The sequence below is a fragment of the Lucilia sericata genome, unplaced genomic scaffold (assembly GCF_015586225.1).
Source record: "Lucilia sericata isolate MDLA Ls3-8-SP2 unplaced genomic scaffold, ASM1558622v1 Contig000918F_arrow, whole genome shotgun sequence".
Classification (NCBI taxonomy): Eukaryota; Metazoa; Arthropoda; class Insecta; order Diptera; family Calliphoridae; genus Lucilia; species Lucilia sericata.
In genome coordinates this window covers 71955-95151 of record NW_023994905.1, presented here as the reverse complement: position 1 = coordinate 95151, position 23197 = coordinate 71955, and the positions used below count along the sequence as shown (strand labels likewise).

Genomic DNA, 23197 nt, shown 5'->3' with positions numbered 1-23197 from the left:
AGTGTCCTAATTTTTATCGGGTATTTATCATAATCAGGCGTTTGTTATCATTTATTGGATACAAATAAAAATTAAAATTACAAAAAATAGAAAATATATTACTTAATTTGTTAAAATAATGTAACAAACGTATTTTTATAAACCCATATGTATTCCAAAATATATCAAAATAATGAATGAAAAAAAAAAAAAAACTACATGGCGGTGAATTGTCAAAACGAATTACGAATGTGTCGTGGAAATGGGTTAATTGGCTATTGTAATTCAGAAGCCGAATTAAGTAATTTATCTCTTCGTGTAAACTTGTATCAGACGCATAAAAATTTTTGTTTTTTTATGATACTTTGTTTTGCATTCCATATATATATACATATGCATTCGGAAGGGTCTGAAAAATTCCGTAATTTTGAGCTTATCTCGAGAAAAATTATAATAAATTTAGGTTAAAGAATTTTTGGTCCAAAAAACGACTTTTAGTTCATTAAAGGGGAATATAAACTCCAAAATAATCTAAAAAATTCTGAAATGAGTCAACCCAAACTAATTTTTAAATATTTTTCTGTATAAGCTAAAAATTTCGACAATTTTACTGAGGTCAAAATATTTTTTATTTTTCTCGTATTCAGTACATTAATACGCATCGATTGAGGGATATTCCTACATGATATTTTAAAAAAGGCTGTTCCTCGGGACAGATTGAGATTGAGGAAATACAATTATCTTAAACATTTTGTCAATTAAAGGTAGGCTCTTTGACGAAATCGCTATCTTGAGTGGCGATTCGAAGGATGTATCTTTAAATGGTGCAGATTGGATTAGTGTGTGAAAATTGTCAATTGTGGAAAGAAGAATTCCTTGGAATTCTAAATTTTTTCTAAATGTAGTTTTGTTCTTAATTTTCATACTAAAAACCTTCTTACTCTTAAAAAAATAAAGATTGTAGCTGCTCTAGTTTCCTAGATAACATAATTTTAATAATTACTTCATAGGGGAGGTGCTACGAACACAATTCCCTATATGATTACAAGGATGTCAAAAATGACCGTCCAAAATTAAAATGACTCGTACTCTAGCACTTATAGTTATAAAGAATAAAAAAAAGAATTTTAGCATTAAATTAATATGGGAGGTGCCACATCCACTATTACTAGTTCACCAATATTTTTCCAAAATGTGTATATTGATGTCAAAATAGTAGTATAGTAATAGTAATTTTTTGAATTCTAGCAGTTGAAAGATTAGAAACGAAAATAATTTTACATTTTTAATACTCTTCACCTTCGTGAGAAGCAGGGTAGGTAAAAATATCGCCAGATACCTTCGGGATCAAAATCTTCAATAATTCTGTCAGACATGCTTTCGAGAAGTTTCCTATTTAAAATCAGCAAAATCCGTCCATAAATAACGGAAATATAAGCAAAAATCCGAGACAACCTCTGAAAATTTCACCAAAAAAAGAAAATTTTTTGCATGCTTTGATAAATAAGCAACAACAACACTGCTTATTGGAAAAAAGATGTACATATGTTTGGATGTTTGTATGTTGGTTTCATTGCGTTATGTATTTTCTTTTTTTTTTTGCGTATTTTCTTTCGTATGTTGGTTTCATTGCGTTGTGTGTTTGTTTTTTCATTTATTTTGTTTCGTATGTTTGGATGTCTGTTGGTTTCATTGCGTTGTGTATTTTGCATTTTGTATGTTTTATTTCGTTTAGCGTTGTTGTTGTTCCTTTTGTTCAGCTATTGCTAAAGTAATGATATTGTCGGGAAAATGAAATAAATTGAAATTTTATAGTTATTTTTTTAAATACACTGTGCTGAAGGGTATATAAGATTGAATATTGAAATATTGAAAAAATTTTATTCTTGAGTTAAAAAATAATTTTTTTGATGGATATACCACTCGCATCCCATTATGCCATATTTCCTTTAAGGAAATTGTATAAGCTTTCTTTTAAGCAAAAAAAAAAAAAAAACAAAAAAAAACAAAAGGGCTTATTTTGAAAAAAATTAAAAAAAAAATTTAAAATTTTGGGAAGAACTTTGGACAATTTTTGCTAGGACCAATAGGTGAAAAGTTACACTCATTTGATAAAACCCTGTATGACCAAAATGTCCAACTTTGACCCCCTCTAAGTCCCGCAGTTCTTGACCGATAGAAAATTTGTGTCTGACCTACTATCCAATAATACTAACTTTAGTGCAAATTTCGTGGAAATCGATTTTTTGAGTTGGGTCACTTGACATGAAATTCCCCATATGAATAATTACGGTGACCATATTTTTTCAGCAAAATACAGAACAGGAGAAAATAAAATACATTAACTACCATTTTCCAAATCAGGTTATTTTTAACCGTCAAAATTTCAATTGTCAATACTGTTTTAAACATTATTATATTGATTGTTCACAGAAAAAAGTTTCAGCATAAATATTATAACTGGTTTCATTGACAAAAGTTAATAATATTTAAGAATAAGTTAATAAATGGTACGAATTTTTTAGTTTTTATTTTTTTAAACAATTTTTTAATTTTTATTTTTTTAAACATAATCTAGAAGCCTTGACATAAAATATTTCAAATTTATTTTAATTTTTCTATTTGTTAAAAAATGTTTTAATTTTTTTTTTTAATTTGTTATTTCTTTGTGATTTTTAGATTAAAATTGATGAAATTTGAATGGATGTTTTGTTTTTCAACATTTAAATTTATATTTTATATTATACAAAATTCACTAATATAGGATTACTATTCTGTTACTATGTAAACAGAATAGTAAATAATGGACTTTTATGCAATTATTTCATGAATATCGTTGAAAAAAAGTAAAAATTAAAAAAATTACCGTCATGTACAAGTTCATACATGTTATGAACTTTGAATATTTTGAATGAAAATCGATTGGGGAAAAAAGTCATGTTCGATCCATACAATTTATGTAATAAGTTTTTCGGTATTAGAAACATAAAAATTTATTACTTGATAAAGTACAAAAAAAAAAGCAAATACTAATGGAAATTTAGTTTTATAAACAAACCTTTTATAAAATAAAAATGTTGTTTGTGAATAAGGGGGTGAATGTTTATAGTTTAAAGAACTGTATTACCTACATTTGTGTCAGAATTTTTTAATATTTTTGTATTTCTTATTCAGTTTTTTCCTACCGAGCGCGTCCCCGGGTGGCGGATAGGGTGTGGTGATGGACCATCTGTCCTCTCCCAGCTTTAATTTCACTTAAGCTGAGGGAGGGCAGATTGTCCACCACCTGGGAATATTATATTCCCCGCGGACCAAAAAACTGGAAAAAAAAAAACAAATATGGAAAATAAAAATAAAAAGATAAAAGTTACGGTGCAGGGCCTAAATAACCCAGTACCGGCGGCAAGTGTTGATCTACTCGCGAGTCACGTGTCGTCGTCATCCTGCAATCGTGAGCAGAATACTACTACGGAGGTGGGTACCTTGGCCTCCGTGGCGGACAATGCGTCAAGTGTACAGCATGCCGCTGGCAAAAATATAGGGGTGAAAGAGAAGGATGTACTCGGAGAGAGCTCTAAGCTACCTCAGCATTTAAATATAGGTGAGGGTTCCGACTCTGAATCCTCAGATGATAATAATAATAATACCATTATAGCAAATCCCAAAAAGGATGAAGTAGAGCAAATGGTGAAAGAGGTGAGTGATAGCATAGCTAAACTACCTATTACTAAGAAAAGACTTTCTGGAGCACAGAGGAGGAAGTTGAAAAAGATGCTTCAGGAAATCATAGTTAGTCAATCCCACGACACTCCAAAGGAAAAATCGGACTCTCTCACAAGATCTGAGGCAAAAAGGATCAGGTCTCCCGAGGAGTTGACAACTGAGAATAAACCTAAGAAGAAAAAGAGCTCCCCGTCTTCTAATACACAGTCGAAGCCAAGCCATACTTCACTCAAAGGAATCTCAAGTGAGAATCCTGCGAGTAAGGGTGACAACGCCAAGCCAGATATTCCGAAGACGAACACGTCGGCGAAATCAACCTCGAAGGTAAGGGAATCTCAAAAGAAGCCCCGAAAAACGAGGAAGGAGAAGCTAGACGGAGGAAAAGGAAAAGAGCCGCCATCTTACGACAAAGTTGCCAGAAGTAGGCACCGGGACGATCTCTGCTATGCAGTTTACGATGCCGGTAATCCTACAGGCAAAATTCCAATAGACCAACAGAGTAAAATAGAAGACCTGGTCAACAATAAGATAGTGGACCATGCAATCGCTTCAAAGGGCAAACAACCAATAGAGAGCGAGAGCTGCGAGTTCAGCATGGGCGTGATGTTGATGAGGTTGGCATCTCACCAATGTGTTAGCACCCTATAGAACTTGGTGGAAAGTATCCCTCCTCCCTGGGACGTCGCTAGGCTGGGACTGGCAAAGAAGTGCGAGCTTCCGGTGCTCCTAAAGTCCACTGTCTACATAAAAGGATGGGGCAGTAAACTGGCTAATGAACGTATACTGGAAATTCTTGGAGGTCAAAATGCTGAGCTGGCCGTGGAAAAATGGGATGTCTTTTACAGGAAAGAAGAACCTGAGGGAACTTTATTTGTAATAGGTATCGACCAGAAATCCATGGCTAGTCTTGCCAAGAATAAAGGTAGGGCTTACTTCGCCTCTAAATCTGTCATATTCAAAATTGGGAAGGTGCCGATTGGAAGGGCTGTTACAACAAGCCTCGAAAAGGACACTAAAAAACCTAAGACCACAGCATCAGTATCCACTACTGATAACGTTGAGGAGTCAAATCCTAAAATCGAGGAATTTACCATTAACTCGCCAGAAGAAAGTGTAGTTGCCCTTTCCAAAATTGGGAAGGCGCCGATTGAAAGGGCTGTCAAAACCGGCCCCGACAAGGACACTAAAACACCTAAGACAGTACCCAAAGCATCATTAGCAAGTACTAGCAATGTTGAGGAGTCAAATCCTAAAAGCGAGGAGGAAATCACTCACCCGCCAGAAGACAGAACAGCAATGCTCTCCAGAATTGGGAATGTGTCTATTAAAAATACAGCTATTCCTATGCCTGATAAGGACACCGCAGTGCCATCAACAGTACTCACTGCATTAATAGCCACTTCAGGCTATCCGGAGGAGTCAAATCCAAAGAGCGAGGAGGTGACCACCAACTCGCTGGAAGACAGTTTAATGGATGACCATGATTGAGGTTATCCACATAAACTTCCATCGGAGCGAGACAGCTATCAACGCTCTGATGACTAAAATCAACACAGGTAAAATACATATAGCTTTAATCCAGGAACCTTGGATGATTCGCAACAAGATTTCTGGATTAAATCACGTAAATTTCCAACTTTTCTACGCTGATACAGGATCTCGCCCGAGAACATGTATCTTATGTCACAAGAACTTATGTTTTCTCCTCTCAACAGGATTATCAACATCGGACGCAACGGTGCTGAAGCAAGGTCGTGGCAACATATTCCTTGCATCTATTTACCTGCCTTTCGATTCTCCGACACTACCACCAACGTTGGATCTGATGAAACTGGTTGAAGAGGCACAAAGGAAAAATAAGAAAATTGTAATAGGTTGTGATGCCAACTCGCACCATGTAGCTTGGGGTAGTACAAACACCAATCGCAGGGGACAAGCCCTCATGGATTTCTTTAATACTAAAGACTTGATAACATTGAACTTAGGTAATAAAGCTACCTTCGTCAATAGAATCAGAGAAGAAGTATTAGATATAACTATATGTTCAGAAGAGCTTATAAACGAAATTCAGGATCGGAGAGTTTCGGACGAGCACTCCTTTTCTGATCATCGGTACATAAGATTCAAAATACTAAGGCCACCACCAAAGCCGATAAAGTTTCGGAATAAGTCTAAAACTAATTGGACAATGTTCGGGGCCTTACTAAAGAACCGTTTAGGTCAGGACACTTTTCAATGTCGAAATAAAGAGTATATAGATGCCAAAGTGGAAACGTTCACAAGTGCCCTGGTTGAATCGTTCGAGGACAGCTGCCCTCTGCGAGAGCGGAGATCTGCCCAGGAAAAACCCTGGGTAACTGGGGAGATCCGGAACATTGGGAAGACTCTTCGCAAACTATTTAACCGGGCACGGGATGATGGGATGAGTATCGTAATAAACTTGGTGAAAGGGCGAATGTAATAGCTTTAAAGGGAAGGGAGCTCGATGTAGTTAACCTGACAAACGCAAAACCATTCGACGCAACAAAAGCTGAATTAAAAATATGGATGAGAGATTCCCATAAGGCCTCTTGGAATAATGAAACGGTGGGTAGAACCACAAAGATTCTATGGGGTGACCCTGATGAGAGCAAGACGAGAAATCTTCTCAAAATGAGCAAGTCTGAGGTTAGTATGATGGTACGTATTCTGAGTGGACACACAGGATTACGAGCACACCTATACAAAATTGGACGTGCGGATTCAGACGAATGTAGAGCATGTGGAGATGACAGTGAAACTCTGGAGCACTTTCATTGTCAGGCATTCGTCGAAGTTAGATCCAAGTATCTTGGAAGTGATGTTATTCCGGAAATAACATTCTTAACCAACACTGATTGGAAGATTCTTAGGAATTACGTCCAGAAAACTGAGTTTCTGAACATGGAAAAATAATACATTCAGTGAACAATTTGTTTTTTTTTTTTTCTTGAATTGGAGCGCACAACAGGCCCGATAGTGGCCTAGGTGTATTTCTTCGGATTTGATGTAGTATACATCCTCCTATCAACCTAACCTAACCTATGCGTTTTTATGTAAAACTGAAAAATAACGAAATACTGAACACTAAATAAAATACAGAACATTTTCACGTTTTTTAGCATAGAATAATTTATACAGAACAGGGCTCTAAAATACTGTAGGGCTCTAAAATACGTCTGGTCACCGTATGTATAATAAACATCAAATTGCAATGCGTCTGTTTTGATCACAACAAAATTTTCCTCAAATTTAGAAGCAATTATTTGCAATCGTCAATTCTTGTATGGGTTTTGGTTGAAAATGACCATAAACCTTTGGTTAGTTTATTTGACAAAAAGCTGTACAAAATTCCAGCTAGGCTTCAATGATTTTAAATCATTGATTTATCAGGCAAAATATTAGCTGAAATGGATGAGTAAATTTCCCTTCATTGTAATTTTGTGGCTTCATGATTTTGTATGAAACGACATTCTTAAAGAACACATAAGATATAATGAAACGTATGTATATATTTATGTATGTATGTATATATGTAAGTATATATGTATGTATGTATTTATGTATGTTAAAAATGGATAGCCTAATAATAGGTTTGTTCCCGTACTTTTGAAAACTTGCAATGAGAGAGTAAGAGAGCGAAAAAAATACAGTTCGTTGATTTTGGATTTACTGGATATTTTTTTCCCAGTAAAAATATCAAACACTACATACATACAGTGGCGAGCAAAACTGGATACATATCAATCAAGTGTATGTTAAAAACCCAATAAAATCCAGAAAATATTAAACAAAAATTTTATATTGGTTTTAAAATAAGCAATAGAAGAATAAGAAAATAAAACAATAGAAAATTCGCGAATATTGAAACTTTATCTCAAGTTTTAGCTAATTTTATTAAAAAAGTCTATGTATCCACTTTTGCACGTTTAAATTTAATTAATCTAGCAACACAAGTAAATTTAAAAATAACAATGAATTTGAGTACTGCTACTTGATTTACCTTTGAAGAAAGCATCAAAACAAACAGTTACCATTTTTGGGTCATATTTGTAATTTTTTTGCAAATATTTTAATTTTCTAGTTTTAATTAGAAAAATATCAAGTTTATTGGGAAACCAAATGGTCGAAATGACAAAAAATAATTACTGTGCTCGTCAAATTGCCAAGAAGTTAGGAATTTGCCACCGAAGAGTGCTACAAGTGCGAAAAAGAAAAATATGAGCACACCAGAAGTTAAGAAATGTCGATCGTGTTTGCTTTCGGAGAGAGATGCCAGAACTATGGAGCGTTTATTGACATCCAAAAAGGTAAAAATACAAAAAACAGGCTATAGTCGTCATAAATAAGTTCTTAAGTGAATGGGCAGTCCGGGGAGCTCTTCGTATAATTGGCCTTATATCAGCCGTAAAGCAGAAAACACCAGCGTTATCAGAAAAAAGTGTGAAGGATCGTCTTAAATTTAGCAAGAACCACAAAAATTGGAGTGTTGATGACTGGAAAAGGGTTATATGGTCCGATGAAACGAAAACTAATCGTTTTCAGTCTGATGACAAGGAATATTACTGGCACCGCCCTTATGAAAGCTTAAAAAAGCACCAAGTAAAACAAAAGGGTGAAACAAGCGGGTGGTAGTCTGATTGTGTGGGCTTGTTTCACTTGGTAGAATCTCGCTCCTTTAGTAAAATTAGATGCTATAATGAAAAAGGAGGATTATTTGAGTATTTTCATTCCAATATTCCAGATTTTGTGGAAGAATGTGCATATCCAGAGTCAGAGGTTATACTCCAACAGGATGGGGATCCGAAGCATACGGCAAAAATCGTAAAGAATTGGCTTTCAGCGCAGAATTTTCAAACGATGCAATAGCCAACTCAATGCCCGGAAATCAATCCAATTGAAAATTTATGGGCTTTGTTAAAAAAACGTCTTGCGCAATTCGATAATGCACCAAGAAATCTTAAAGAACTTTGGTCGAGAGTACAAACGGAGTGGTCTAGTATTCCGCACCGGACCATTGAGACCTTGGTCAAAAGTACGCCTAAACGTATAAAAAGTGTCATAAAAGCAAAAGAACTTTGCACAAAATATTAAAAATCAATTTTTTTTTAAAACGTGCAAAACTGGATACTTCGACTTTATTTATAAATATGTTTTAATTTTTAGATTAATATTTAATTATCATGAATTTAATTTTGTTTTCTTTTTATATTGCTTTACTGAATATTTAAAATTGAAAACTTTATTATTTTTCCTTTATTTTATGGGTTTTATAGCATTTTTAAGTCTTATTAGCTAAACATGTATCCAGTTTTGCTCGCCACTGTATGTTTGATATATAAATATGTAATCAAACCAAAGAAAATGAAAATTTTGTAAATTTTAATTTTTTTGAATATAAAACCTATATGAATTTATTTATTTTCTCGGTCTAAGTCCAGAAAAAATATTAAAAAAAATCTTCGTAGAATTTTTGAATTATTCATAAAAAAGAAAAAAATGTTAAAAAAGGGTTAAATAAGACGAAAAAAATTACCCCCTTATTAACAAACAACATTTTTATTTTATAACCGGTTTATAAATTAGATTTTGTATGGAAATTTTGTTTTATAAACCTTTTATAAAATAAAAATTTTGTTTGTGAATAAGGGGGTAATATTTAGAGTTGTAGTTATTTTTTATATAAAAAATTTTACTGGTCTTCCTTACAAAATTCTAACAATGGATTCCTGTCACGAAAATATTAAAAATTACTTTGCAATAATCTTAAATCTTGGTGAATATATGGCATTTTTATCACTCACACTTGCAAGAGTTTTTTAGAAAAGATATAAATGAGAATGTAAGAAATGAATTATGTGGGATAAATCCAGATCCGTAAATTTGTATTTTTGGAATAAAATGTCAATAATTTTTTCGAAATTATTTTTTTTTTAATTTTTTACAAAAACGTAACAAAACAATTACTAAAATCGGGTAAAAAAAAGTGGTAAAAAATGGGTTAAGAAAGTCCTAAATTTTATATTATTGAATTTTTTTCTGAATTGGTTGTTAGGTTCCCAAAACAGGTGCAAGAACCCAAAAAACAATTTTCATTTTCAAATATTTTTCCAGCACTACTGAAGAAGGGTGCTTAATAAAAACCACTTTATCTCAAAATTTCGACGTATATGAAAAAAATAAAAATTGTTAATTAACCACCGGACATAGCCCTTTCCAAAAATATATGTTTCATTCCATGAGCCAACAAAAAATATTAATTTGAAACTTGTGTTATTTGTAATTAGATTTATTTTCATTTTATTATCATAAATTAGTTTTCAAAAGAGTTGTGAAAATTCATAACAAATATAGTCAATTCTAACAATGGATTCCTGTCACGAAAATATTAAAAATTACTTTGCAATAATCTTAAATCTTGGTGAATATATGGCATTTTTATCACTCACACTTGCAAGAGTTTTTAGAAAAGATATAAATGAGAATGTAAGAAATGAATTATGTGGGATAAATCCAGATCCGTAAATTTGTATTTTTGGAATAAAATGTCAATAATTTTTTCGAAATTATTTTTTTTTTAATTTTTTACAAAAACGTAACAAAACAATTACTAAAATCGGGTAAAAAAAAGTGGTAAAAAATGGGTTAAGAAAGTCCTAAATATTATATTATTGAATTTTTTTCTGAATTGATTGTTAGGTTCCCAAAACAGGTGCAAGCACCCAAAAAACAATTTTCATTTTCAAATATTTTTCCAGCACTACTGAAGAAGGGTGCTTAATAAAAACCACTTTATCTCAAAATTTCGACGTATATGAAAAAAATAAAAATTGTTAATTAACCACCGGACATAGCCCTTTCCAAAAATATATGTTTCATTCCATGAGCCAACAAAAAATATTAATTTGAAACTTGTGTTATTTGTAATTAGATTTATTTTCATTTTATTATCATAAATTAGTTTTCAAAAGAGTTGTGAAAATTCATAACAAATATAGTCAATCTAGGCGTTTTTAAAACAATTTAGTGTGTCTTTCTTTTAACGATTTTGTGTAATTTTTTTAATAATATGTTTGTAACATGAAGAGATCTTGGATGGGCTGAGGGAATTGCCAACTTTGGACTTGGGACTGTAAGGTTTTAGCTGGTGGTGCATATATTGGGGACAGCACGGTCTATGCGAGACCAGTAAGCGTTGAGCCTGTTGCTTCATCCCGATCTCAGTTGTGCCAGAGCAACTCTTGTTTTCCGCGGCAGGTTCTTCTCTATTTCTGCTATGGGCGGTGGGCGTCCTCCAAGAACGATATTCATGCGGTAACCTGAAACCGCGGTATTGATGGCGTCTTTATGAATGTCGTTCAAAGCTGCTGTATACGAATTCCGATCTAAGGGATCCTGAACATAACTTCGAATGCTCTCTTCGTATACACGAAGGTCCTTCCTGACATGCCTCGGGGGAGCATCCAACTGTGTGATGTTAAAGTTGGGATGACTCCTCCGGTGACATCCTAGGAGGAACTGTTTAGTCAGCATGACATTATGTTCCTTGACTGGGAGGACCTTCGTTTCCTCGTGTAGATGGTGCTCTAAGGTTATTTGCATGCAAGCCCGTTACAGTCCTAGGGCAGCATTTTGGCAGCTTTGAATATTTTTCTACAGGGTATCACTCAGCGAAGGAGACCACACTGGAGCACCATAATTGACCACTGATCGGCCAATTGTTTTATAGGTAGCCAACAAGGTTTTTTTGTCCATTCCCCAAGTGCTGCCGGCTAGCGCTTTGAGGACCTTGTTTCTACTTCGCAATCTGTGCGTAATTGCAGTGGCATGAGCTGAGGAAGTAAACAAGCTGTCAAAGGTGACCTCCAAAATCTTTGGGTTGTTCACAGCCGGTATTTGGTTTCCATTGACTACGACGCCTAGGTTCAAGTTTACATCATTCGTCCAGGTGGTGAAAAGTGTAGCTGAAGACTTCGCTGGTGGTAGTTTCAGGTTACGTCCAGCGAAGAAGTTGTGTATTTCTCCGAGATAACGATTCACTCGATCGCATAGCTCATCAACGTTTTGGCCCGTCGCCATAATGGTACAGTCGTGCGCATAAGATATAACTTCCACACCTTGTGGAGGTGTGGGGAGTTTAGAGAGGTGGAAGTAGAATAGGGGGGATAGGACGCCGCCCTGTGGAACACCCTGTTTAACTCTACGGGTTTTGGAACATTTGTCTCTAAACTCAACGAATGACTGACGGCCACTCAGATACAGGAGGAGCGCTACTGGTGACAGGAGGAAAATCGGCCTGTAGGATTGACCTTCTGTCGCGTTCTTCCCTGGTTTCAGTATCGGGCAGGTTAAAAACCATTGTCAAGTACTCGACTCCCCGTTCGCCAAGGTGTTTCAGCATCAGCATGGATATGCCGTCGGGGCCAATCGCCTTAGATGGTTTGTCTGCGTTGATGGCCTCTTCAACTTCAGAAGGGGTGAAGGGTTGTGGAATGCCCGAGACTGGAAGTTTGCGAACAACACTTTCTTATCTCTCTCTGGGTGCTCAATAAAAAGTCGTCAAAATGCTCGCGAGCACCGTTCATGGTAGGAAATAGTGGTGTCTGCAAACTTAATCGCGACCCTGTCATCCTTCTTCGTCGGGTTGGAGAGAGGCCGAACTGTAGACCACAACTTACTGAAGTTAAGTTGCAGTTCTTCAAATGATCTAACCATTTATTCCGCTTGTCCTCATTTACCATCCTGCTGATATCGTGATTCAGCTGGACAATACGTGGGTCGTCGGGGTTGATATTTCGGAGGTCATCGCGCTCGTCTGCTAGTCTCGCTGCCTCTGCTAGGAAGTGCGGCCGCACTATGGATAGTCGACCAGCCGGAATAAAGCGGGCTGCTGTTACGATTACAGTTTCGCGGAACTTGCTCCCTTCTTGGTGTACGTTGCTAGGAGCTGGAAGATTGAAGATGCGATCAGTGAATTCTCTGAAGCCGAGCCAGTCTGCTTTCTTTTGGTTTATGTAGAGTCGGCGTTCAGAGACGTTAAAGTCGTTGGGTTGATCCAGACAAACGTTTATGGGTAAGTGGTCTGAGGCTAGAGAAACTACTGCTCTCCAAGTTGCGTAGTTTATCAGACCAGGGCTCGCTATTGTGATGTCTGGAGAGCTGGCGCAGTTACCCATAATCCGTGTGGGGTCATCATCATTTAGAGTACAGAAGGTGGATTCGTCAATTTGTTCCGCCAGTAACGCGCCTCTCTGGTCTTCCCCTAGACTAGAGTGCCAAAGCTGGTGATGCGCGTTAAAGTCCCCAAGGACTAGACGCATATCGCCGTCTAATGTCGGGACGGTAGCCTGATGGACAGCTGGCTACTGGCGGAATATAGACATTATAGAGCTCTAGATTGGTTTCCCCAGATCTGACTGCAATACCTTGGACTTCAAGGTATTGGTCTCTAGCGTTGAGATCGAGGGAAAGAGCTCTATACTGCACTGTGTTGTGAATTATAAATGCAATGACCCCATCATTGCTTCTGGTGCGATCTTTTCGGAGAACGTTGTAACCGTTACAACTGTGCAGACAGGAATTACTCGTCTCCTGGACCGCAGCGACCACGATGTTGTTTTGCTGCATAAATCTGGTTATCTCGGGTAATTTACTCTGGAGGCCATTACAGTTAAACTGCAATATGGATATCACCACAGGTCTCTGGACCGGAATCGATGGAGTCAGCGGCTGTTGCTGCTGAAGATGTTGTGTTTGCTGCCATTGTTGTGATTGCCGTGGAGGTGTGGCGTATGATGACGATGTCGATGATGCCAATGAATTTCGTCGCTGTTGTTGACAGCATGGGGTGACAAAAGTCTCCGGTTTAGGAGACTGAACTGACGAACAATTCCAGCCTACAAAGTTGTAACGGATACAACATTCTCCGAAAAGACCGCACCAGAAGTAACGGTGGGGGCATTGCTTTCATCATTCACAACACCGTGCAGGATAGAGCTCTTTCTCTCGATTCTAACTCCAGAGACCAATATCTCGAAGTTCAAGGTATTGCAGTTAGATTGGGAGAAACTGACTTAGAGCTCTATAATTTCTATAATCCGCCAGTAGCCAGCTGTCCAGCAGCCTACCGTTCCGACATCAGGTCTTTGGTAGACGGCGATTTGCGTCTTGTCCTAGGGGACTTCAACGCCCACCATCAGCTCTGGCACTCTTCTTTAGGGGAAGACCAGAGAGGTGCGTTGCTGGCGGAACAGATTGACGAGTCCACCTTCTGCACCCTGAATGATGATGCCCCCACGCGGATTATGGGTACCTGCGCTAGCTCGCCCGACATCACCATAGCGAGTGCTGGTTTGATCAACTACGCAACATGGCGAGCCGTAGTTTCTCTGGGATCAGACCACTTACCCATAATCGTTTGTCTGGATCGACCTAAAGATTTTATCGTCTCTGTACGCCGTCAATACGTAAACCAAAAGAAAGCAGACTGGCACGGCTTCAGAGAATTCACCGAACGCATCTTCAGTGATCTAAATTTTCCCTCCACCACACCATTCAGAGAGGAAGTTCCGTGAAACTGTCATCTCAGCAGCTGCTCGCTTTATACCTGCTGGTCGTATATCCGTAGTGCGGCCGCAATTAACAACAGAAGCAGCCAGGCTTGCAGATGAAAGAGATGGCATCCGAAATACCAACCCAGGTGATCCAAGACTCACCCAGCTGAATATTGAAATCAGCAGGTTGGTAAATGAGGACAAGCGGAAAAGATGGCTAGATCACTTGAAGAACTGCAACCTGAGTTCGGGTATTAGTAAGTTGTGGTCTACAGTTAGATCTCTCTCTAACCCGACGAAGAAGGATGACAGGGTCGCTATTAAGTTTGCAGATATCCCCATTTCCGACCCTGAAGGGTGCTCGCGCGCATTTTGCCGGCAATTCATTGAGCACTCTGAGAGAGACAAGGCGAAACGAAGTGTTGTTCGCAAACTTCACAACCTTCCAGTCACGGACATACCACAACCCTTCACCCCAGCTGAAGTTGAAGACGTCATCAACAACGCCAAACCATCTAAGGCGATTGGCCCCGACGGAATATCCATGCTGATGTTAAAACACCTTGGCGAGCGGGGAGTTGAGTACCTGACTATGGTCTTCAACAAGTCAGTGAGGATAGAGTCATTCCCATTTTAAAACCTGGGAAAGACGCGACAGAGGGACAATCATACAGGCCGATTTCCCTCCTATCACCGAAGACTCTTGAGGCGCTTCTCCTCCCCCAGCTGTCCAGCCACCTAACAGCAGCTCGTCACCAGCATGGCTTCCGCAAAATGCACAGCACCACCACAGCATTAACCGCCATTGCCACTCAGATCTCACAAGGCTTAAATCAGCAGAGGCCCTGTGAAAGGACGATCCTAGTGGCTCTTGACCTGTCGAAGGCCTTCGACACTGTCAGTCACGCCACACTCTTCGAGGATATCCTGCAATCCACAATGCCCAACAACACGAAGAGATGGATCGTAAATTATCTGAGTGGCCGTCAGTCGTTCGTGGAGTTTAGAGACAGACGCTCCAAACCCCGTAGAGTTAAACAAGGCGTACCTCAAGGTGGAGTACTATCGCAACTTTTGTTTAACTTCTACCTCTCTAAGCTCCTCGTACCTCCACAAGGCGTGGAAATGATTTCATATGCGGACGACTGTACAATCATGGCGACGGGTCACAACATTGAGGAATTATGCGTTCTGGTGAATGGTTATCTCCACGAAATACATCAGTTCTTCACTGCGCATAACCTGCAATTATCACCAGCGAAGTCGTAAACAACACTTTTTACCACCTGGACGAAGGAAGTAAACCTAAACCTTGGCATCGTGGTCGATGGAGTCCAAATTCCGACCGTGCACCACCCAAAAATATTGGGGGTCACATTTGATAGCCTCTTTACTTCCTCAGCCCACGCCACTGCAATCACGCACAAATTGCGAAGTAGAAACAAGGTCCTCAAAGCACTAGCCGGCAGCACTTGGGGTATGGATAAAGAAACCTTGTTGGCTGCCGCCTTAAGCTTTGAACGACATTCATAGAGACGCCATAAATTCCGCGGTCGCAGGATACCGCATGAATGTCGTACTTGGAGGTCGCCCACCGCCCATAGCAGACACGGAAGAAAACCTGTCGTGGAAAACAAGAGTAGTTCTGGCACAACTAAGATCGGGATGGAGCAACAGGCCCAATGCCTACTGGTCACGTATAGACCGTGCCGTCCCCAACGAATGTCCTGCATGTGGTCAGGGTCCTCATGATACCCACCACATATTCAACTGCTCAGCCAACCCTACTTCACTCTGTCCAATGGATTTATGGACGCATCCAGTTGAAGTAGCCCAATTTTTAGTCCTGGACATTGATGTAGAACCCCCCAACTAGATTATTGTATAGTTTTAGCTGTTTAGTAACAACAACAAATGCAGGGTGAAATGCAGTAGATCTATCAAATAAATACAAGTATGTGTTCATTATTTTTCACTTTTACACGAATATAGAAAGATTATTATTTATCGTCAACTGGAAAAATCAGGAATTATATTGAATTTTATACCCTAAACCATTACAATTTAAATTATGTGAGTCAGGTAATGTTAGTAAAAACCAAAAATAATAGTACTTAACTAAGCTTAAAGGACTCCAATAGGCTCAAAACCACTTACAGAGTTGATTAATGTTAAATTACAGATCAGAAGCTTAAAGATATCTGGGAAAAATTTGGTATATAGCACTATTATGGTCCAAGAAAGATCGTGATTAGTTGCTTTTAGTCACATAGCCCCCCTTAAATACTCGTAAGCGCCCCGAGTATTTAAGTTTTTGAATAAATAATTAAAACTTCCACATAACCTTTATTATGAAATATTTTAAGCAAATAAAAATAAGTCTATTATTTTGCACAGCACTGTATCTACAGAACTATCACAAGTTTGATAAATAAATATGTAATCAAGTCTAAATATATCACAGACACATAGTCTTATGACACTTTGCAACAAATTTTGGGTCTTTGAATCTTTCCCAAACAAGACCAACGGAAAATGAAAGTAGACAATTAATAGACCCAAAGGGTTTTAAAACGTTAGCTCGTATTGTTAATTTATAGAAATTTTAAACTTAGCTTTTTTCAGTAAAATTTTCTCATATGGGAAATTCCTTTTTTGTTTTAGATTTTAAGAAATCAACTTTATTCATTAAATATTTCTTTCGTTTAATATTTTGAAAATTAAGTGATGACGAATTTTTAATCACAAGAATTGAAAGAATAAGTCCGTAAAATTTTGTGGTCGAGAGTAGTTCCATGTTGGAAAAATAAACATTTCTAAAAAAACTGATTGAAGTCAATTTTGCTAATGAAGGCAGTATACACTTGACGAATGACTATAGTCTATATTAAATTGTTGTGCGAATTATAAGTAAAGAATTACGTGGTCGCAAAGTTTTGAAACAAAATTTATACAATTTTACAAAATTTGCAGTTTTTTGGATATAATATTTGAGAAAGTGTAGACAATGTCGTTTGATGTATATCTCCAAAATGTGCTCTAGAAGATATCACTTTGGGAGATGTAGTCAAAATATCGCGTGATCGAAATACTTTTAAATTTTACACGTTGAAATCATAAAGCCGCGATAAAATATTAGCATGCAAAGATGTTAGAGCGAATACAAAAAAAAATGCGAATTTTTCATTTTTTACTTTTGCGAATTTTCGCATTATAAACAAATTTTAAATTCTGAATTTTATCAGTAATCAATCAATTGGTTTGCATCAAAAAAATTTCGTGGACTGAATACGCGGAGTTTCTTTCACAATAAAAATCGTTGAAGCACACCTAAGCCGCTAATTTAAATTGGGACATTATACATCAAACGGTAGCTGGCAACGATGCTTATACGAAAATCGATAAGCCGTTTGAAAAAAAGTACGTTTCTGCATTAAAAAAGTATAAAAAGTACATTCATGTAAATATATAATTTCTTTACAAAATTTAAATTACCCGGACTGGTTTTCATTTTAACGGTTTTTTGGATTAATAATTCATTTAAATTTAGAAATGGAAAAAGCAGTTTATTGTAGATAAGAAGGGATATGTTAACTACACGAATGTCGAGTGCTTAACGTGGACACCTGCCTTGACGGCCTTATTTTACGGTGGTCTTTTTCATCCACTGGTAAACTAGAGCCGGTCTACCACGCGCCACTTAATCCTTCTAAAATGTTAACTACAATAGAAATTTCATCAAAATTTCTCTTTCGCCGAAAACGCTGTGTTTCTTGAGTTACAAGATAATTTAACGAAGCACACCTAAACCGTTAATTAAAATTGGTAACACTTAACATTAATCGGTAGCTGACAATGATGCTTATACCAAAATCGATAAGCCGTTAGTACGATTTTGCATTAAATGCATTGAAAAAAGTTCGGTCATATGTATGAAATTTATTTCCAAACTTTAAATAGATTTTCATTTTAACGGTTTTTATATTATTTACTCATTTAAATTCAGAAATGGAATCAGAAGATAATTATAAACAAGCAGTTATAGGCTAACCACAAAAATATTTGCATCTCTTGTGCAGAAAACGCAGTATTTTTCTTTTAAGAAAAACTAGTGAAGCACACCCTTCTCGCTAATTAAATTAATAAAATTATATTCTTTTAGGTTGCTATTAATGAGGTCTATAGCAAAATCTATAAGCCGTCCGAATAAATACAACCATTTTAAATTTAATAAAACCTCATAATTTTTAATCTATCAAACATAAATGCATAATTTTTTAGTTAATGATTGTAAATTAATGTATTAATTCATCATAAAAATGTGTACTTAGTTTTATAAAAAAATATTTTTTGGAAGATGTTGAAAAAACTCTTAAAAACCGAATTTATCCACGAATATTTCAAATATTTGGGTTAAATTAATTTGTATTTTAGGTCCTTCGTTGTGGGCTATATCCACGCTTATATTTTCGAGTTTCAGGTAAAAACGTAATTTTGGGAATTTTTTTAAACTGTTAACTTTAAACCGCTATAAATTTTGCGGATTTTGCTAAAAATTATTCACGAGAATTGTACTTCTAAAATGGAAGATAATGTCCACACAAAATATCGTTGATGTGCTATTACAACATTTTCATATTTTTTTGGAACCCCAAAATTTAAATTAAAAAGAGAATTTCCCATATGTAATATCAAAAAATATTGAGCATGATGAAATTAGGTACACACATTCTTTTCATACATACAAAAATTTTAAGTTCTCCAAAATTTACAAATTCGTTACGGGTTTGATTTTATGGAGGTTCGAAGTTCATATTTCTAGGGTCTCGACCGAGAACATGTATCTTATATCACAAGAACTTATGTTTTCTCCTCTCAACAGGATTATCCACATCGGATGCAACGGTGCTGAAGCAAGGTCGTGGCAACATATACCTTGCATCTGTTTACCTGCCTTTCGATTCTCCGACACTACCACCAACGTCGTAGCTGATGAAACTGGTTGAAGAGGCACAAAGGAAAAATAAGAAAATTGTAATAGGTTGTGATGCCAACTCCCACCATGTAGCTTGGGGTAGTACAAACACCAATCGCAGGGGACAAGCCCTTATGAATTTCCTTAATACTAAAGACTTGATCACGTCGAACTTAGGTAATAAAGCTATCTTCGTCAATAGAATCAGAGAAGAAGTATTAGATATAACTACACACTCCCGCTCATTTAAATAGGTTCACTGTTTTGTTTACATTCAAATTAATTTTTTGCAAAAAATAATGGACTAATTGGTTATATTAAAATTTTAAATAATAACATGATGTCTTAGGTATCACTAGTGAGACAAAAATTAGTGCAATACTTAATAATAATAATTTAATATTTTTTTTTTTTGTAAAATACTACGTTTTTGAACAATATTTTTTTTACTCATTTGAATAGGTTCGTCATCTTTAATTGACAAAAACAACAACAAATTGCATTTTTCATGAAACTTTTTTATTTTTATAAACATTTTTACAAGGTTTTAGAAAAGATTTACTAAGGAACATATCCGCCGTTACTTGATATAACTCCGAAAATTCGAGGTGATAAAGGATTATAAAGATTCTTAAGTAATGGCAAGGAAATTTCGGTCCAAGCCTTTTTAGTTTCTTAAATTTAGGCTTCTTTTGTGTCATACTGTCTGCCCGACCTATACACATTACGAGAAAGAATATCCGAAACCTTTTCAATAATAAATAGATGAGAAGATAATGGAGGCCACTTCAACATTTTTACATTCTGGCTTCGAGTCCACCCTTTTACAGGCCTGGCGGTATGGATCGGGGCATTATATTTTTGAAATATCCACGGCAATGGTTCAAAGATATCCGAAAATGTGAAAAAAGCAGTTTCCAGTATGGCATTATAATTATTACAATTCTTACTAGATGAAAGAAATTTAAGCTCACATGTTTCATAATACGAAATTGCCCCCCACTACATCCCACATCCTCAACAGCTATGTAAACGACTCAGGTAGAGCTCTTCCTTTCAAAAATCATAAAAATAATGATTATATTGATCTGGACCTTCTAAATTAAAAATTTTTTCATCCGAAAAAACAAGATGTTGATATAGCTTTTTATAACCATGTGTTCAAGTGCAAACTGAAGAGGATTTCTCTTTACGAGTGGCAATTGGAGTGGCTTTAATTAATTTTTTAATATTTCTAAAGCCTTGGCCCTTCTTACAATTCGTGTACTATTCGTGTACTATAGCTAGGCTTGCTGTAACACCCACTTTTTCTCTAATTTTTGCTACAGAATCACTTGACTTGGAGGCAAATTTTATGAAATCTCTTATATCCGCTTTTGTTTTGACTCTATATGCAGTTCCATTTATGTTTTCCTAATATTCAAACAGTTTTCTTATAAAATTGCTAATAACATTCTGAATTTGGCCAATTTTTTTTTTTTGCAAACTCCTGTGATTTTGGACAGCTTCCAAAAACGCTTGAATTTTGCCATTTTATTCTTTAGTTAATGGCTTACCGCAACCTATTTGTTAAAAAAAATATCTATATTCATAGACAATAGAATATGAATGGATTTTACTCACTGCCAGCAGTAAACTGATTTTATTCTGATTGAACCTAATCAAGTGAGCCAAAAAAATATAGCTAAAAAACGTAGTATGTTAGAAAAAAATTATTAAAAATCCGCTATTAAGTATTGCGCTAATTTTTGTCTCACTAGTGATACCTAAGACATCATGTTATTATTTAAAATTTTAATATTACTAATTAGTCCATTATTTTTTGCAAAAAATTAATTTGAATGTAAACAAAATAGTGAACCTATTTAAGTGAGCGGGAGTGTATGTTCAGAAGAGCTTATAAACGAAATTCAGGATTGGAGAGTTTCGGACGAGCACTCCTTTTCTGACCATCGGTACATAAGATTTAAAATACTACGGCCGCCACCAAAGCCGATAAAGTTTCGGAATAAGTCTAAAACTAATTGGACAATGTTCGGTTCTTTACTAAAGAAACGTTTATGTCAGGACACTTTTCAATGTCGAAATAAAGAAGACATAGTCGTCAAAGTAGAAATGCTCACAAGTGCCTTGGTTGAATCGTTCGAGGACAGCTGCCCTCTGCGAGAGCGAAGATCTCTTCGCAAACTATTTAACAAGGCACGGCGTAAAAAGACCGGGCAACAAGATACCAGTGACAGACAAAGTTAAGTACTTAGGTGTAATCCTCGACCGGATTTTAAAATGGAGACACCACATAGAGGATAGGATCAACAAGGCACATCGGTGCTGGGCGATATGTAGGAGAACTATAGGCATGAAATGGGGTCTTAGTCCTACTATGACAAATTGGCTTTATAAAAGTGTAATTAGACCAATTCTAGCTTATGCTTCAATAATCTGGTGGACTGCTTTAGACGAAAAGTGCAATATCAAACTACTACAGGGAGTTCAGCGTATATGCTGCTTGGGTATAAGTAGTGCCATGTGTACTACTTCAACCAAGGCTCTGGAAACGTTGCTATATATTCCACCCATTGAAATATTTTTAAGATATGAGGCTTACAGCCGAACGGCTCTTTACTTTAGGCGATCTGGCCAAAAGCGGTTATAGGACAAGTCATCAATGTATACTGGACACATTGGAAGCTTATACACAATCATCGGACGTGCCTGATCGTATACCAAACACAGAATATGTCGGAAACTTTGAAACGCTGATCCCAGATAGAATGTCTTGGTCAAGCGGAACATTAGAGCAAATACCAGTAGGAATCCGTTGTAATACGGATGGCTCTAAATTGGGGGACAAAGTGGGGCTAGGGTTCTATATTGAAGACCCAGAAACAGAAATATACCACCGTTTACCAAATCATAACACAAGCTTCCAGGCAGAAGTACGAGCAATAACGGAATGCGTAAATTGGATTAGAATAAATATGGCGCCCACAGCGCTTAATATATTTACCGATAGCCAGAAGGCAATTAGGGCGATATCAGGCGATAGAACTAAATCTAAGACCTTATTGGATTGTAAGAAAGCTTTAACTGAATACTCTCCCAGAGGTAAGGTTCACATAATATGGGTACCAGCCCACTCGGGAGTAGTCGATAACGAAAGGGCGAATGAAATAGCTTTAAAAGGTAGGGAGCTCGAGGTAGTTAACCTGATAAACGCGAAACCATTCGACGCAACAAAAGTTGAACTAAAAATATGGGTGAGAGAATCCCATAAGTCCTCTTGGAATAATGAAACAGTGGGTAGAACCACGAAGATCCTATGGGGTGACCCTGATGAGAGCAAGACGAAAAATCTCCTCAAAATGAGCAATTCTGAAGTTAGTATGATGGTACGTATTCTGAATGGGCACACAGGATTACGAGCACATCTATGCAAAATTGGACGTGCGGATTCAGACGAATGTAGAACATTTGGAGATGATGTTATTTGGAAGTGATGTTATTCCGGAAATAACATTCCTGACTAACACTGATTGGAAGATTCTTAGGAATTACGTTCAGGAAACTGAGTTTATGAACACTGAAAAATAATTCATTCAGTGCCCTTTTTTTTTGTCATGATAAGGAGCGCACAACAGGCCCGATAGTGGTCTAGGTGTATTTCTTCGGATTTGATGTAATATACATCCTCCTATCAACCTACCTACCTACCTAATAATTTTAGACTGTAATTAATGTAGTTGTAGTGTTGTAGTTTTACAATACTTTATTTAAAATATTATGGTTTTAAAGTAAGTATAATGATATCAAAAAATGTCCTTGAGTCAAGGATATCATAAAAATAAGAGTCTGACCATAAAGGGATACATAGAAAATTTAATTTAGTAAACCAGAGCAAAGCATTTTCTATGCAAGCGTGCTTTTCGATCGTTACTAAATTTACAACAAC

The 23197-nt window shown here is 36.5% G+C and overlaps 1 protein-coding gene across 1 annotated transcript in view; it reads left to right on the top strand.

The window, feature by feature from the left end:
- The window catches only part of LOC119609043 (RNA-binding motif protein, X-linked 2), a 48341-nt gene that overhangs the window by 6515 nt on the left and 18629 nt on the right, over positions 1-23197 (top strand). The gene's annotated exons all lie outside the window — the stretch shown is intronic.